A 19,598-nucleotide genomic window follows, 5' to 3' on the forward strand; every position below is an offset into this window, starting at 1 on the left:
GAAAAAAGACTCCTGCCCAACTTGAAGAATTTTGGGCCCCCCATCTCTCAGCCACCTAATAGTGACTGTTTTTTTCTTCATTTTGGCAGAAAACACTCAGCTCTTGAGTTTACAAGAACAAAAACCACTTCAGCTCTTTTATCCTGTGGCTGCTTAGACTAAAAGCTATCATTTTAATATGTTGTGAGTTTTGTTCATATTTAAGGATAGGACATAGTAGGATAATTTAAACAGTGATTTAGAAGTGAAATATTCATGTAGAAAGGTTGAGGGGTATAAAGCTCAAGAAAAGATAACACCCATAAAATTTTGACCAGAATTACACTGCAGAGGGGGAAAACTTATAAAGTCATAGCATACAGCTTAATAGAATTTAAATTATTCTGTAACCCACAAAGCAGGGAATCAAATCTAAAATGGAGAAAATAGATCCAGCACTAGGAAAGGAATAGAGAATAAGATCATATTTGGAATAATGGGCATCATTCTGGTCACCGTATTATGGAAGTGTTGAAACCTCATTGGCTGACATCTGATATGAGGCGGTTTTGGATGTCGCCCTGTTTCTTCCATTATTAATTTTGTGCTCGAGGGCAAATGCCAGCAGTGCTCATTTTAGTTTTTACCTCCTGCTGCAACTTCAACTGTCAGAGAGACAGCAGGAGTCAAAAATGAAAGGAGCCACCTTATAGAAATGCTGTGCCACTATGTCATTTTTAAACTGACAGCTTTTTACAGTCCAATTTCTCAGGGAAAGAAAAAAAGGACTTTCATTTTCACCTCCCACTGCTGCTTTGACAGAGAAAGACATTTACCCAGGTTTGAATGCTGGTGGGAGGCAAAAATGTAAAACTGCGTTAGAGTGTTTGTAAGTGGGCTTTGACTACCCTGTAGAAGAATAAGCTGATTTGGGACAAGTTGAACTCTAACCTTTGCTTACCAGGTGGCAAAAGAGAAAAATGTGTCCATCTGCCCTTAATGCAATAGATGGAGAATACTCTGAAGAATGTCAGTGAATACAGAAGAGCAAGATGCACCTAAGGATTTCAGTTCACCTAAAAACATACAAATGGCTGGTTTATTAGTTTTTGGCCTTCAAGAAGGTGACAATTGAGAGGACTCTTCAATGAGAATAATTGTTGAGGAAGGTAGAGATGTTTAAAAGGAGGAATTTAGGAAAAATTATAGTCCTTACTTTAGCGGTAGATAGTAAGGAAAATTATTTCCAATCAAAGGACTCAGAGAAAGATGGTATTAAAGAAATGAATGCTGAAGAATCACACAAAGTAACTTTTCTACAGTTTTTAACAGATACAAACACAAAGTTTTTATGATGGTGAAAGTAAAGTAATAAGGAACAGTAATGTTAAAGTGCATCTACTGGAGGGATCCCTCTAGCACTATAATCTAACTTCTGTGACATACAGTATTTGGAAAACTCATAAACCAATATAACATAATATAATTTACTATAGAATATAAAAGTAGAAATAGCAGCTCCTGCTTGCTGCTGGATTCAGCTTTTCATTTTCAAAGTATCTGGTACACACTCTTCTGAGCTCAGAGTTAAAATTAATTGCAAGTGACAATGGTATTCAGGGTAAAGAAATTACTCTATCATTTAAAACTGTCTACTGTTAATCTTGCATTCCTTGTTTTGGATCTCTGTACAATGTGCATGACCTTGTCAGGCTTAGAAGGATGCATTTGAGTAGAACACGCAAAATGTTTGGCTCTCAAGGACAAGAACACTGAGGATCTCCAAATGCATTGTTTATTCTCACTGTCTAGAATAGCAACAACGTTGTGGTAGCTGGAAAATATAGATTTCCAAGAAAAATAGCATCTCCATAGATGGGGTATACATTTACATTTAAAGGTATAAAATACTATGTGTTAAATACACAAGTTTTACCTGGGTTTTTCTAATGCAAGTCTGTAAATCTAAGCCCTGTACACATAATTTATTGTAATGATATCTCAATTTATAATTAATGCCTGACTCCACACATTGTTTCAAATCCATGGGATAGCAAAACAGTATTCTGAATTCTGAATGTTAGACATTTTATTTTCTGTTTTGAAGAAGCACAGAGAATTTATATGCCATCATATTTGAAATACCAGAGAGGATCTTTTTATGTAGGTGGAGCTTCTTCTGTAGTTGTGGCTAAAAAGGTTATAATTGTCTTCTTTTCTCCCTTTCTTGGGTAGCCAGTGCTGCAGAGAAATAAAAGAGGCAGATAGCTGGAGTGGAGGCAGAGTTAGCATGGGACAAGGCTTTGAGGAAATGAGGAGGGAAGAAGTACTCAGGATAAATGGAGCAATTGTCTCAGAGACATGATTCTCAGAAACGGAGTCAAAAAGACCAGGTGTGTTCAGAGGCAATTGTGTGGAATGGTAGAGATCCATTTGTCCTAAGTAATAACCTTAAGAAAGAGAAGGTTTTTACAATTGCAAAAGCAAGGAGGGCTGCAGTGAAATTGCATAAAGAAGGGGTTTGGGTTTGGGTTTTTCTTTTCCTCTCATGTGCTTAATCCAAACTTTTCTCAGTTTCTATCTGAATTCAAAGCATCTCATTATGCCTTGCTGCCTTCCCCACTTACAGTACAATTGGTTTATTGTTCTAACACTTTCCAGTGGTACATTTATTCCTGAGTCAGTTTTGGACATAACTTCAGAAAGCAGCATATCTATGAAGTATCTGCATACCCAGTGGTTCAGAGGAGGGACCACTGGAACTTCTGTTTTTCAAGAAAATACCACCAAGTGCTAAAATAAGGCAATTATGAAAAAATTCTGGTATGTACCCTTTTTGTTTTAGAGTATCTGGTTCTTTACCAGACTGATAAAGCCACAGGTCAAGTCAAACTGAGGTGGGGGAAATGATCCCACCCCTTACTCAGCCTTACCGAGGCCACATCTGGAATGTTGCATCCAGTTCTGGGCTCCTCAAGTACAAGAGAGACATGGAGCTCCCAAAGCACGTCCTGCTGAGGGCAACAAAGATGATTAGGGGTCTGGAGCATCTCTCTTGCAGGGAAAGGCTCTGCCTCTTCAGCCTTGAAAAGAAAAGACTGAGAGGTGGCTTCATCAATGCCTGTCAATATCTGAAGGAAGGGTGCCAAGAGGGTGGAGCCAGGCTCTGCTCAGTGGTGCCAACCACTAGAGCAAGAGGCAATGGGCCGAAACTGATGTACAGGAAGTTCAACCCGAACAGGAGGAAGAACTTCCTTATTGTGTAAGTGACCAGAACAGATTGTGACTGGAACAGATTGTCTAGAGAGGTTGTGGAGTCTCCCTTACTGGTGATATCCAAGAACCATCTGGGCACAACCCTGTGCAGTGTGCTCTAGGATGATCCTTCTTGAGCAGGGAGGTTGAACCCGATGACCCCCTGAGATCCCTTCCAACCTGATCCACACTGTGACTCTGTGACTCTGTGATTCTGTGTTATGTGGGGTGTATACTGTGACTAAAAGGATGGGGTTGGGAGAGGGAAAAAATCCAGCACAAAAAAAACCAAACCAAAACAAAACAAAAAGCCATTAAAAAAAAAACTAAGAAGAAAAATCCTAAAACAATATTGGTTTTGACTTTGCATAGATACCTTCTGATAAGAATTTTAATACAACATATATGAACACCAAATTCCTCTTTTATTTGCAATGATAGCTAAAGGAAATACTTTGACTGACAGGAAGTCAGTTCATGTTCTGATATACAGCTTTTCATTACAATAGTGTTATATAAGTTCAGCATGAATCCCTGAGAGCAAATCCCTTGTATAGCCTAGCACATTGTTCTTTTCACTCCTGACTGCTGAAACCCTAATTGAAATCTTATGTTTATTTATTTATTTCTAAATCTTTCTTTCTCTCACTCAAACTTCAAGTGATTTCATTATGATTTCTATCTTTTAATGGCTACTTGACCAGCTCTGGATCTTGCTTTGTCCACACTAATGCAAATACTCTGATGAGTTTTACAGGTCCAAATATACAAGCAGTAAAGACTCATTTCAGTATGTTTGCAGGGTTGGACTTTTGGTTGGTAGATTATTAAGGTTATAATATTAAAGATATTGTTATTTAACTGGCAGACTGGTTGAATTATATAACTGCAAGGAACTATGTTTTTTCCTGGTAAAAATCCTATGATGAAATGGTTGAGCAATGAAAGTAACCAGGATCTGGCTGGAATATTGTTAGACATGAAGCAGGAGCTACAGATTTCACTTGACAAAGGAATTGCAATGAGCCAGCAAGAGAGTGGTTCAGTTCAGTAGGAAAGTGGATGCCAGAGTAGACAGCAAAGCATAAATAATGAGAACTCTTTCCATGAACACATTACCCACCCCCCCCACCGCAAAAAAAAAAAACACAAACCCACAACCAGCCAAAGAAACCAACAATAACAAAACAGTAGTTATACTCTAAATTTTATCCAACAGGGAAATCAATTCACCAAGGTACCCCTGGAACAATAATTATTTAGAAATGTGTTAAGAAGAATCACACCTGAAAAGAAACCCTCACTGCCATTCCTACAAGTGGAAGAAAGCTCTATGGAAATGACCCCCTCTGCATCATTGCATCACTTTTGCTGTGGATTATGGAGTCACACAAAAAATTTGTTCTCTCCAAAAGACAAAACAGATGACCTGAACCCAAGCTGAATCCCATGATTGATTGTTAATGATAACATTATATATTATATATAATCTGATTCACCCAGAAGGAGTTGTGATTTTTTAAGTAATATTTTAAAGTTTTGTGGTGGCTTCTTTTTCTGATGGAAAGAGAGTAAGAAAACAAGAGCTCATGAGAAAATCTCTTATCATACTGTACTCTTCTATAACCAAGTGATTCAAAGGTTTTGATAAAGAGTCAGATTTTTACTCTTTTGTAAAGAGAAATGAAAACTATCTTATTTTCATTTCATGACCACCTTGCAGCTATTTTAATTAATACATATTATTATATTGATATTCTAAAGCACAGATGTACAAGTTACTTAGCAAGTCTAAACATCTCACAGCAGCAGCAGATTACACTGTTGCACAAATTATTGAGCTATTTGATATGTTTGAAAGCATAGTACCAGAAAGTATTGAAACAATAATAAAGAAGGACTTAAATTAATGCAGAGCTTTCTATTTCAGACAAAGCTACAAGTTTCTTCTGTCATATGTATACATGCATTCAAACAGACAGAGGCATACATATAAATGTATTTGGATACAGTTTTTAACACAGCACAACATTCTTAAAACAGCAACCACATCACTGTCAAGAGGATAAGAAATATGAATCAGTATTCGATAATAATATTTTTAACTTTTCAAGTTAAGAAAACAATTCTCTTAAAGTTGTCTCACTAACCTCTGTTTTGAAAATCTTGTCTAACAGAGAAGGAAGCCCAGACAGAGTAGTAAATTCACTTATCTGGTAATAGAGTTAATTTCTGATTCTGCCAGAATAATTCACACTGAAGCAGTAAAACAGGGCTGCAATTCTATACCGTTTAAAGGAAAACTTCTTCTACACTTTATGGAAGAACCATACTATTGTCACACTGATGAGGAGATTGTTCACCTTTTTCTGAAAGCCTAGAATGTTCCCCAAAGTGCTAAATGTCTTCTAAAATAAACTTGATCTTAGAACAGATATGTCTATTAAACCGGAAAGAACCTTTGGAGCGTCTATCTATATTTAAAAGAATTTTAATTACAGAGAGCAGACATTTGTATATTCTGATTTCAACAATTCACTTGCTATTAATTATTATTTTAAAACTTAAATAATAGCATGAAATGAAATGAAATGAAATGAAATGAAATGAAATGTGCATTTATTTTCAGTCAGATCTCTAAAGATCAGATGCGAAGTAAATTGAGGCAAAGCTCAATTGCTATCTTTCACTGCCTAAAATCCACAGAAAAAGAAAGGTAACATTGTCAGTGTTTTCTGACTTTAACTCAGTTGGGAGGCATCAGTGGCAAGTTTCAACTGCTGAGATGCATTTGATGAAAATCTTAAAAGCAATTGAGTAGTCTAAACTGTTGACTTTTATGAATTTGTATTGCGAATTACTCTTTGAAGGCTCTTTACCTGGGAGACTTTGAACTGCCATTGTTGTGCTAAGCTTCCTGTATTTGGAGATAACAAAAAATTAACTTTTCAAAGATTCAGTAGTCTGGAAACTGGGAAGTTATTTAAAAGGTTTAGTTCCAAGAGTATAGCAAACCCTCAACCCTTAATGATTGGAGAAAATCTTTAATGCTTATCATCCAAATAAGCACAGGTCTATTCATTTTTTTTTTTTTAACAGATAATCTCAACTCTTTCATTTGTGGATTTGGGGGATATTGTTTTCTCAGAATTTTATGGATGATTTGATTTTGGCTTTGAAATGTGGTGGGGCACTGCTGTATTTACTTCATTTTCCTTTTATCCCTGTGGAATTTTTTTACACGGTCATTAGGAGCATAAAAGTAGCTTCATGGTGAGTTTACCCCTTTCATTTTTTAAGGCATTCCCTAAAGGTAAGACACATTTTTTTTATCATTATTTCTAAACATAAAGGAGCTGATCCTGCATGGTAATAAGTGCTTTTAGCTCCCTGCAAAACTAACAGGCAGTGAGCTTGTTTGGCATACTGCAAAAGACACCAGGCATGATGCAAATCTGGGCTCAGAGTAATTTAAAAAGACTGTATGTGTTTTGAGTCACATTCAAACCCTATTTCTGCACAAGAAACCTATTTCTACATGACCAAAGAACTAATCAGGCATTCACTTTCTTTCTTCCATTTTTGTGGCATATGAAACCACATATTTAATAAACTCAGAAGACACACAGCTGAAGGCAGCAGGATGGCCACTGCAGGGCAAGCCTATTCAATCAACTAGCAAGACAAGGAGATGTGGGGAAAAAACTCATTAGTATCACAAGCTTGCCTGAACTTGCTAAAAACACAATATAGATGTTTGAGATTTTGCCTTTGCCTCAGCATCCAGTGTAAAGTTTGAAAAGAATATGCAGCTTTTCCAGAGGATCTGTGTTATGATTAGGGCTTTCCATAGAGTATTTCACAGGGATATTTAATTTTCAGTTTTGCATAATAGAGGGCATGTAGAGGGCTAACAGCTATCTAAAATCTCAGAGAGCTATAGCAGAGAAGCCAAAGTATGTCATTCAAATCCAGGATCCAAGTTTCTGACATGAAACAACAATAAGATACAAAGATAGTGTTCTTTCAGGAAAAAAAAAAAGATACATATTTTAAAAAGATAAAGTACCAAAATAAGACTTTAACATTTTTGAGACAAATTGACAGTTTGAAACTGCATAAAGGATTCTAGAAAAAATTATAATTCTTTCCTTTATGGACACTCTCAAGTCCACAAATGTGAACAAAACGTTTTGGTTGGCTAGAGCCTACCTGCATTACTGAGAAGCCTTAATACTCTCAGCAGCCATAATAGAGATCTGTTCTCAGGTCAGAGAACAGAGTCAGCAGAACAGAGCTGAAAATTGCTAAGTCAAATATCAGAAGAACAGCTCCAGTTAACATACAGTTTGAGTAGGACAACATTTGTGATCGCTAATATTTTTCTAACACACCTAATCTTCAGATGAGAAGTGGTATAACATACAGCAAGAAGGACAGAAGTCCACAAAGCTGAGGGAAATGAGTGAAAATCCTTTCCTCTCTAATTGACAGGATCTAATGCCAGATGGTCTTGCCCTTTTAATAACTGTTCAAACACACATATATAGTCTGGGAGGTGAGGAACAGACAGAATGTGCTATTAGTACTGATTTCCAGCTGTTGACCAGGGGAAACGAGATCATCTGAGTTTCCTCTTCCTTCCTCCATCCCCTCTATCTTCCTCAGCCTGTAAACCTACTGCCTCATACTTCACCTCTCAGAAGGGATATTTGCTTAGACTAACTGGCAAAAAGCATAGGTAATGCAGGCCAACACAAGGCTTTTCTAACTACTCTCTCACATTGAAATTATATCTTATCTGAAAAGAAGTATGAAAGATGTTTAGCACACAAAGACTTAAAAGAAATTTTGCTAGGTTTTATCCTACCTCTAAAATACAAAGCAAAATCCAGGTCATGATTCTAACAAGCTGGCTAAGCTTGTTGGATGTCCACATACCTTATCTCCCAGACTCCCAGAGTTGCCCTGATCAGGGATATTTCTGCATTCACCACACCAGTACACCAAGCAAAGCAAACAAGCAGGAGAAAAATCTAGAACCAACTAAATTACAGACAGTGGAAAACCCATTCAAAATCCACAAAACAACTGGACATAAAAACATTCAGGCAACACTACATGAATAAAAGGAAGAGGAAATATATTTTTCTTTTCCTCCACACAGCTGCAAAATACTGACTGGCAGGGATCAATATCAATTCACTGGATGAAACACTGGAAATATTCACCAAACCCAGGAAGATGAAAATCACAATGATAAGAGTGAAAAGATGTTTCAGAAAACTACTGGAGCACTATTTTTCTTTTCCATTGAAAACAATTGCCCTTTGTTCATCAGATGTCAATCCAACTCGCTACAGCTTTCATAATAAGGGCTCATGAGTAGGTGTAAATGAAAGAAGAGTCTCTGTTATTTAAATTGAAATGCTCTTGCAATTCCTTGGTATGTAAATTGCAGATTATGTTATACCTTGATAGAGGTGGTATAAATAGATCTGGCAGAATCTAAAGAGACCTTTTGAATTGCTTTGAGTAACATGCACCACGTCTAAATTTGGCCTTGAATACAGACACAGGGGCAAACACAGAAAGGTTTAACTGTTGGAGATATTTAAAATGTAAAAGTGCAGAAATGAACAGGCAAAGCAAGGAAGATGATACATCCTCCCTGACACTCAGGATCAAACAAGAATATCAGTACACTTCATGTGGAATAGAATATTTCACAAACCTCTTAAGATTGAACAGGACTATGAGCAGTAAAATGTCTCCAAATGACATCAGGACCTAACACCCTGTAAAATCCAACCCTGCTTAGTACCACTGGAGATGAAAAGCACAAAAATCATGACAGAGAAAACCTTTAAATCTATAATGATGATAAGGATGCTTTTTTGTCATAAAAACTTCCATAGAAGTATGAGCTGGTTAGTCTTCTGGGACATAACACATGGCCTAGTGTTTTACAACACCCTTGTTTCTTAACTGAGAAACTAAGCACTTTACACTTGGAAGCTGCAACACTTGGAAGCTTTAGCAGGTCTGCTACTAGTATATTGAACTTGTGCAGAAGTTTAATACTCTGGCCTTTCTTCATCTGCTGTAGATGATACACGCTATATTGGAGGATAACACTTTTTATCCTGTCCCAATCACCAAAACTGCATCTGACAAGAAGAAACTAGAAGCTGGGCTAAATAAAAAAGGGTATCTTGGCTTTGAAAGAAATGCATGTAATAGAATACCTGTATTGAAAGTTAAGTGCTATAAAATGACAGAAAAGTAAATTATGGAAAAATATACAGTATCCTGATGTGAGCAAGGATGAAGAAATGATAAAGTACTTAGGTCAATCCATAATGTTATTTAGGTGTCAAACGGGCAATATTAACTCATTTCAATGTAAACCCCTTCCCTTCCCTTCCCTTCCCTTCCCTTCCCTTCCCTTCCCTTCCCTTCCCTTCCCTTCCCTTCCCTTCCCTTCCCCTGGGATGATATTTTCCACTACTCTTACTTAGCAATCATGCTTAGGAAATTTATGTTTCAAATTGTAGTCAGTGTCTACTATGAGCAACATGTAATGGCCAAAAGAGGGAGATACAGGCATAGAAAAAAGATTAAACTATAGCAGCCAATAAATCTGTGTAGTAATTTTCAAAGGAAACCTCATTTTATAATCTGTCTTAGATAAAAAGGTCTTGTTTGCACAGCAAATTCTGTAGTACACCATAAATATAAGCAAATTGATTTTTATCCTATTCCAAAATATAGAAGGAAGAAAGAGCACAACTACATAGCTAAAGATTTTTCTAAAGGTTTTAATTAAATCTTTCATGTCCTACCTGGATATACAAAAAGTGTAGGTAAGGTAGGCGCATACCTTTGACAGACAGCAATATCTGTATTAGAAACACTTCAGTCACTTTTTTAAGTTTCCTTGCATTAAAAATTTTCTTGTGCCTCTCAAAAAATCAAAAATGCCAACACTTATTGGCACTTGAAAAGTCCTCTTGTAAAGATGCTTCAATTCTCAAAACATTTTAAGGAAATGAAACCCAGTAGAATGCTCTACTAAATATGAACAGATGCTGGTGAACAAATGCTGGTGAAAGAAAGAAAAGTTAAGCACCCCACCACAGTCTTGACCTCAAGTCAGTGACAAGACTGACACTCCAAATCTGTTCTGACAAAGTGCATGCCATGGCTGCATGAAGAAGGTATGGGACACAGTGGTTTGTAATTCCCTGAACAAATGAAAGCACAACATTTTTACACTTCAGCAAAATTGGACCTGGACAATAGGGAACCAAAAACTCATTTGGATATATGTGGTGTTTTAAAACACATCACCAGGATCTTCAAATCGATCTGGTACTTAATGGCAGGCAGCACTGAGATCTCAGTACAGAGACATATGATGACCAGATATTGTGTATGCCTGAAATCTCAGTGGTCACATTATTGTACAAGTTCTTATTTTGTGAAAGGAGGGCTGAGTGAGACCTGCAGGCAGGGAATTACAGTAATCCAGACGATGTCACAGAAGTATGAATTAACGTTTCAGTATCTCTATGCGACAATGCTCTCAAACTTGTTATATTTCTCAGTTGATAATAGGAGTTTTGTTCCCCCTGAATGCACCTGATCCCCAAAGAAAAGACCTCAATTAAAGTTTACCTCTACATTTTGCACAGATGAAGACTAAGCAGTATTTATGTGCAGTACAGAGAAGGGACAAATCTTCAGACATTGTGTTAACAGCATTATTAAGCACAGTGGTCTCATCTTTTTCATGTTTAAAGCAATTTTGGGGCAGTCAGAGCTACACTTCATAAGAAATGGGGATCAGATGCTCCTATGGAGTCTGTAGCAAAATAATATAAGTCTTCTTTTCAATAGCTGTGCAAGCTTTTTACTTCTACTCTTCTATCTTCCCCTGGATCTTATTATCCTCTTTTGTCTACAATGCTTCATCAGAGACACAGCAGTTTAAACTGCTATATGACCTGAGAGATGACTTCTTTATCACCTCTGCACTTTTATAACACAAGTAAGTGACAGATAAAGTATATACGAAAGCCTAGACTGTGACCTGAGCTAATAATTTTTGTGGGCTGTCTTGGCATTGTAAGCCTTGCACAGTGCTTGTTCAGGCAAAACCCGCACAGGAGCAAGAAAGACTTTTATCAGAGTCAAGCCCAAATGAAAACAGATTAGGGTTCTCAAGATTTTCCCTCTTTGGACCTCTGCTTAGAATTTCTTGCAAAAATATTGGGCCATGTTTTCACAAGCATTCAGAAGAGCGGAAGTCCGTTCTGCTATTTAAAAATACTCAACAGTTCTGTACCTACATTACTGGGGTATGTACCAGGGAATTCAATATTCTACATAATATCACTTCAAGTTTGCCACTAAAATAAACAGAAACTTCTGAGGCCCTGTATTTATAGAGGCAGGTAGTGTATCCAGGTGTTCCATGTGCTTGTGCATACTGGGAAAACATTTTCAGCCTTGTTACTTGTTGGACCTAGGGACACTACAGAAGCCTCACTTTCCTCGGGCTGTCAGATATAGCAAAACATATTTTCCTCTAACAGAACTACTAAAAATACAGTAAAAAATGTTAATTTTGTAGCTCTCCTTTATCTTCTATATCTTTGACTTAAGTCAGAGTTGGGAGTTTTTTCCATCCTAATTCATCCATTCTGTAAAGTTATAAAGCTGATTAAAGGTAACAGCAGTTCAGTTTAGTTAAATAAATATAGATTTGAATAGATAAAAAAACCAAGCAATTGCTATTGTTTTCTATTACTATTTACAGGCTTCATGAAGAATTTCTTCTATCAATGCTCAAAAGCTCTGTGAATCCTGCAAGAAACCTCTGACCAGTTTCATTCCTCAGCATGCATAATGTAAATACCATTGGCTTCTACATCCTAGGAGTGCTAGCATTTCTTAGGGGCATATATTATGTTCAAGCAGGGCACTAATTCTATTATTATCAAAAAGCAGATGTTTTCTTATCTGCAACTTGGAAAGTCAGCTTCATTGAAATTGACAATGCACAGGATAATTTTGCCTGCTAGTATTTTTGAATGCTTTTCCTTTGCTTAAAATCTTTTTTGTTTGTCTCCTGAATGCCCAGGATTCAGCAATCACCCTGAGCCCAAAAAAGAGGTTTTTTATTACACACCACAATAATTTAAAAATAATTTTATATTTATACTTAGCCTACTGTCATTAAAAGCCTTTCAAATCATTTGATCAAAATTTGTCTCATACTAGGAAGATGAAACTTTATATTTTTACCTGAAATCTAAGATTCTTTCTTGATGCCTTGATTCACAAAGTGAGCTTTCAAGAGAAACAACAAATATTGCAAGTATCACAGTGCAGTAATGACGGATCGTCACAGTGTAGTTGGTGTCTCCACTTTGCCCATGTACAGAAGAAATGCAAAGGAAGATGACAACAGACAACAAACTTAACAGCAGCAACATAATCGAAAACCAGGAACAATAGGGAAAAAATAATTTAATTCAAATCATTTGTTATACCCTAATAATTAAAAACATACATAGCTCTTAAATTTCTGCTGCATTACGTTGCCAGTGAATGTCCCTATTAAAATAGAATAACAAAGAAAGACTTTAGCAGGGTTTATAATGTTCTGGTGGGGTTGGGCCTCACTATCCCCAAAATGAGAGCCACTTTTGGCTGCAAAAGACTTCTGATATTTTTGGAATTTGTTTACTTTTAATATGGTCAGCAAAAGGAAATCTAAAATATAGTATCAATTCCAAATTCTCTTAAAATTGCAACATGCATTTTAACAATAAATAATTTCTTAGTTGGTCCTGTAAAATACATGAATCAAAAGCACTGGAAATTCTGAGATATATGACAGGCCTAATCCAAAAAAAATTAAATGTCCTAAATAATTATTGTCTATTTGAGAATTCAGCAGGAATACAATCTATCAAATGAATGGGGGCATAATTGAGACAATCTGACTCAGGAGCAAGAGATTCTGGGTCAGACAGACTAAACTATCAGGGTTATAAAGCATATGGCAGCAAAACCTTCTAAATATAAACTTTGCCAATTTTACTAGAGTCAAAAGTAAAGACAGCTCAAAAGACAAAAAATTAACTGGTCAAGTCACATAATGAAACTGGAGAAAGCAAAAGGCTGCCTACAGAAAACAAGGCAAACAGCCTCGCATGAGGACATTCTGAAAATCAACAAAGATTGAATCTGACTGACACAAAGTATTCATTAATTCACAAGACAAATGAGAAAAGTAACAACTTGCTTCTATAAAATAGAATGCTTTTAACTCTTCACATTTATGTCGATAAAAGGAAGATTTAATATTGAAGTGAAGCCTATCCATTGCACAGGCAGTGCTATATGCTATCCTATCCCCAGGCAGCCTATCCACTCCATGCACAGTGAGTCTTAAAAGAGGGATTGCAACTGATCCTCACGGTGGTCTCCAGCTCTGCAGTGTCCTCTTCTGGCCCCACAGTGCAGACCTCATTCTGCCACTGGTCCCCAGGAGACAGCTCTGACTAGTGCCACTAGGTTGATGCAGCTACTTCTATCCCACAACTTTGAGACTCCTCTGGGCATTTTCTAAAGCATCAGTGTTACAAGAGAGAAACCCAAAGAACTCACAGACAAAGCTATACACATTTTTCTTCTGCTGTGAATCAGTTTTCACATCGATGCTTACAGCTCTGTTATGATCAGAGCAGATATACTTCAGCAACTCATTCTAATAAAATATTTCTAATTCTTGTCTGTAACCAAATTTTCTCCCACTGACTGAAATTAACTCTTTCCCCTGAGGTAACTGAGCTACATGTGCTCCTTTTTATATCACACTCCAGCCCTGCCCTGACACTTCCAAACTAAGTACTAGAGATGATGGAGTCCACTGTGTGCATGTGGCTCTTAGGGCTTTGCAATCTGCAACAACCTCATGTATTTTCTACTTAGGTTGTAAATAAAGTATAAACTTTTGTGAGCATATTTTTAAAAAAATAGACTAGGAGTTAATGAAAATTTCTTTAGTGCAACCCAGTGTAAAACATTTATGTAGTGCAGTTATTTCTGATCGCTTCCATTCCGCTGTAAATTTTGGACAAATTACATACTACATTGCCACCTAGTGAATAATTTCAGAAATTCAACTTAAAAAGAAAATTGAGTATACAGCAGCGGTTTTATGATACAGATAGCCTTAAAAACAGCCATCTATAGTTCCCTTGTGAGATTCATGTGTCATATAATCAAGTGTTCACTGACCATGTTAATCCTTGTGCCTGTGTGTTCCTGCATGTGTGCATTACCCTGCCTAATCACTATGCATATATGCATAATTGATAGACACCAGTGTTACCCTGTAAAATACTTGTGCACTGCCACCAGTGTCAAGGAAGTAGAGAAACCTTATGTGGTGCAGTCTGTCACGATTGCCATCAAACCACTTATGCCTAGGTAACATCAAATCTGATTCGTTAAGAGTGACGAGGCAATCCAAATTCTGCTTGAACACATTGTACTCATCAGACTGTGCTGTTTACTTGGGCTCTGCTGCCAACAAGCTGGCCTACAAGAAGTTTTTCCATGATTTCTAAGATAGACTGCATGCATAAAAAATCTGTGGTAAAGCTCCTGGACTGACAAATTGCAAGTGATATCTTGACAGTCACGGTATTAGCTTTTATATCAGGCTTAAGGCTGTTTCAGAACTTATACTGGGACACAGAAATGCCAGACAAGAGGTGACTACATGAAAAGGTTCTAATCAGAGATTATGAAGGCATAAGGCAGTGTTGTACTGAAAATTTTTGAATGTACTCAATCACCCTGATCGCCAATAGACTTGTTTCAGAAACCATCTTCCTCACCAGCACTCTCCACCAAGCAGGCACAATCATGACTTGAGAAGTTCAAGACCAGTTTCTCATTATTTTTTCTAGCAGGAAACATTCAGTTCCTAAGCAAAAGATTACAAAATTACTCACATGACAGAGATCGCCTGTTTGGAAAACTCTGAATTGTTACAGAGAAATCGCTGTTGGCATATTTTGTAACTGCATCTAAATAGAAGGATACATCCATACGAAAATACAATGCCTAATAAGCATGAAACAAGTGTAAATTTCTAATGGCATAAATGTGAGCCAGATGTTTTTCCTACTATTGCTGAGGATTAGGAAATTAGGATTTCACATTACTGAAGTAGTAAAAAAGAAAAGTATGCTTCACTAGCAGCTGGAAATGGAAGAATTTCCTTGCAATTATGTCCTCCATTTTAAGTGGATATATTCAGGCATTAGGGAGCAATTAAATGTTAAGATACAATTTATAATGTCTTGTTTGTCCCCATGCATGTATATATTTACAATCTTAATTGTCCTCCCAAGCAGTAGATAACAATAGAGCCAAAGGCAGCTGATCCAGCCATGCACCTAATTACTAGGTCATTTGCTGATCAAGAGTCATTTTCAGAGGCAAAACTTCAAATCTGGATTAATTCATCTTTTTTTAAAATAATCAGAACACAGTCAAATACATACAGTGTACAGAACAAGATGCTGCTTCTGTTTCTCAAGTTTAACAATGAAAAATGCTTCTTGAAAGTCCATACATATCTTAAAACACCAAATGGAGAGGAAGTTCCATGTCCCATATGGTTTCCAAGAGAATTTTATTATAAATTTTAGATACATTTCTCAGCTTCTGGGTATTAAGTTTATTACATGGATAGATGTGTAATCTGTTTTTCTCCTTGACTGAAACCTGGTTTTATGAGTGAGACACTGAAATAAAACGCCCTTTCATCTGCTAGTTCTTACAGACTATAGACAGAATCATAATTTCATACTATCTGTAGACTAGCAGGAGTCTATATTTGCTACTTCAAAGCCAAATATGTGCAAAGATAATGAATGCAAGTTCTTTAAACACAAGCAGAGGATTGCTTATAACTAAAACTTGTATAGTTCTGGGAGTAAACACAGTCAAAGACAACACTTTTGTTGGTATGTCTTTTAACAAACAAAAACTAATTGCAGGGAAAAAAAAGTTAGACTTCTAAAACTACAGACTTACTACACATTATTTGATCCATTTGATGCCTGATTAATATTCCAGATTTTCTATCAAATTACTGTACAGACTTAGTCTCTATGTATTCTACATCCTTACTTACCATACATACTTAACAGATATGTCACAGAATATATCAGAAGACAGAGAATATATGACAGTATAACAGTCCACACATCTTTAGAAAAAAATGCAATGATAAAAATAGCAACAGTTTAACTTTGAAAATGTACAGTAAAGAAAACTGAAACTGCTGAGATGATAAATATAAATTAAAATGACACCAGTCATTTTTAAAATGGGGTGAAGCCTTTGTTTTCAATAAACGTGAAAGAACAGCCTATTCCTAGCATGCCTTGATGAAGATAGTTTTAACAAAGCACTGGAGGGTATTTCTGGTATTAAAAAATAACACAGTCCCCAATCCTTTACTTTTTTTCTGTGTATAGTAAACAAAGTTCATACCGATAGGGAATGATACATTATTAGAATGCATATTTGATCAGAGTAAACTCTGGTAATAACAATGAATAAAACATAGTACACAATTTTAGAAAGTGAGTTAAAAAAGTGAGGGCACTCATATGACAACAACCATGTTTGTCCCCAGAATGGTTTTACTGATTTAAGCAGCAACCATGTCATACAACATTTACTCATGATCATGATTCCAATACAAGGATTACTGAAATTAAGAAATGAAAGAAGAGATTGTTAAATAAATTTTCTCTCAAATCTGGAAGTAGTTTCATCTGAAGTAGTAGCTGGGATAAGCCTTCTGGACAAAATTTAATTAAATAATGCCACACTTATGGATTAAATCAAAACTTAAATTAACAAAATTAATTGCATGGAAAAATCAGCCACATTTTGTTCAATTTCTTACAACACAGGGCAAGGGAAATACCTCAGGATTCCACACTTGTCCACCCTGCTGCCATACTTGTAGTACATTGTGGTTTGATGAAAATACATTAAATGGGTACATTTTCAAAAACATTTTAGCTGTCATATGTTTTTGTTTTATGAAGAAACTATGCTTTATCTTATGTGTTATTTATGTGTGATTACTATATTATTATTATTATTATTATTATTATTATTATTATTATTATTATTATTATTATTAATATATGCATGTAATTTTTAATGGTGCACAAAAGACTTTAGACACTTTTTTTTTGCACTGAGATCGTAATTTTTAAAACAGACATAGAAAAGAAAGATAGGCACAATACAAGAGAAAAATATTTCAAGGACGTTCATTTAAGGTGACTTTGATAGGTAGAAATGAAGAATACTAGGCTCTTAAGAAGCAGGGTGGAGGTACTTGAATCTTCCATACCTCATTCTAGAGAGCTCTTTTATCCTCTCTTTTCTCTAATGTGTGCTGCTATTCCTTAGTCAATCTCATAGCTACATTAAATCTCAAGTTTTCATTTGTCTCCCCTAGAGATGCTCTCTAGCTGTGCAGGCACTGGTGCAGGCACTGGTGCATGGCAGGAGGTAGAGTTCTCCGAATGTACTTATCCATGGATATTACTGACATGAAAGACACATGGGCTCAGATTGTTCTGCACAGCTCTCAAACGTAGAAGATGCAGATCTAGAGACAGTGTGTCAGCCTGTCCTCTATTAAAGTTCAGGGGGTTCTGTTTAGACTAACAGGAACACAGAAATATTTAGGATGGAAATAAGATCACCAAGTCCAGCCATTAACCCAGGACTGCCAAGTCCACCACTAAACCATGTCCTTAAGAACCATGTTGATTCATTGCTGTCTAATCAGTGGATAATATTTCAAAGACACATCTTTGATTTAAGTCAAATATAAACCATGACTTTTCATATTACATCTCTGGTAATTCTGCTTACAGGAGAATTAGACATGATAAATGAGTGCTATTACATAAAGCACCATAAGCATGAAAATCATGGGTATTTTCTGGTGAATTAATTGTCAGTACAAAGGTTAATCCAAGCAAAAATACAGCTACTAGTCTTAACATAGATTTCATGTAAAGCTCATAGAGTAATTCCAGCAGAGTATTAGACACCCCTATATTTGTATTTCTTGTGATCATGAATTTGAATCTCCAGGTGAAATACAGTCAACAAGAGCCAGCTCAACAGATATTCCCTCAAGCTACACAGCTGTCCCTCATACACATGAACAAAAGAGCACACAGTAGCTGGTAACATAATTCACCTCAATAAGAAATGTGTAGTGTTTATGCACATAAATATTTTAAGTGAAAATTCTGGCAAATTCTCTTTACACCCCATATCCAAACAGCACTAATTCTATTTAAAATTTTGATCATTTTAATCTAGTCACAAATGAGGTGTTTGGTACCAGAGCAGCTCAAAATTAAGTCCTGTTTGAATGGAAGTCTGTGGTAACACCATAATTTCAGTACAATTTATCCATCTCTTAATCAAGTCTTACAGCCCCTCTAAGTAAAGCCTAAGTGATGTTATTGCTATAGTGATTGACAAGGTTGTTAAATTTTGGCCCAAATTTAGATTTCCTCCAAATTAAGAGTACAGAACATGGGAAAATTAACAGAAAATAAAGTTGATGGTCTTGACTAAACTTGGCAACTTTAATTTAGTGACACTTTGGTTTAATATTTTAAGATTTTTATCTCTGTAAAGGTGTATGTTAATGTTTTCATGAAAGTCAAGACAATGTAACAATGACCACAGACTATTGTAATTCATGAATTCAGAAATGGTGTCTCACACACCGCTACATGTGTTATTAGAGACCAAGGGAGTTGCAAGGTCAGTAGGTTAGATATGCATCCCTTTTTTCTCATATGGCCATGTCCCTGCACAGCATAGAGCTCCAGGCAAGTGCCCTACGTGCCTCGTAGCTTAACGAGTGCTGCTGTTGATGAGGGAGTAGTCATTTACCAGATACTTTTCCAATAAAGCCGATGGGGCCACCAATAGCAGAAAGGGTCTGAAAGGTCAATTTAACTGTTGCTTATTCAAATCTGAATTCATAGTTATGTTACAAAAACAAGGTAGCCTCTCCTTTCAAGTATAAAAAGTAATTGTAAAATCAGAACCCTGCACAGAAGAAAACTAGGAAGAAATATATTTTATTGATATTTATGTAGGATATGTTATGAGTCTAAGTCATAACATTATTCCAAAAGTGATAATCAAACATGACAGCATATACATGAAACAACTCCTTTCTCTCAAGTAAAAGCTTCTAGAATTTGAGA

The sequence above is a fragment of the Anomalospiza imberbis genome, chromosome 4 (assembly GCF_031753505.1).
Source record: "Anomalospiza imberbis isolate Cuckoo-Finch-1a 21T00152 chromosome 4, ASM3175350v1, whole genome shotgun sequence".
NCBI classification, from domain to species: Eukaryota; Metazoa; Chordata; class Aves; order Passeriformes; family Viduidae; genus Anomalospiza; species Anomalospiza imberbis.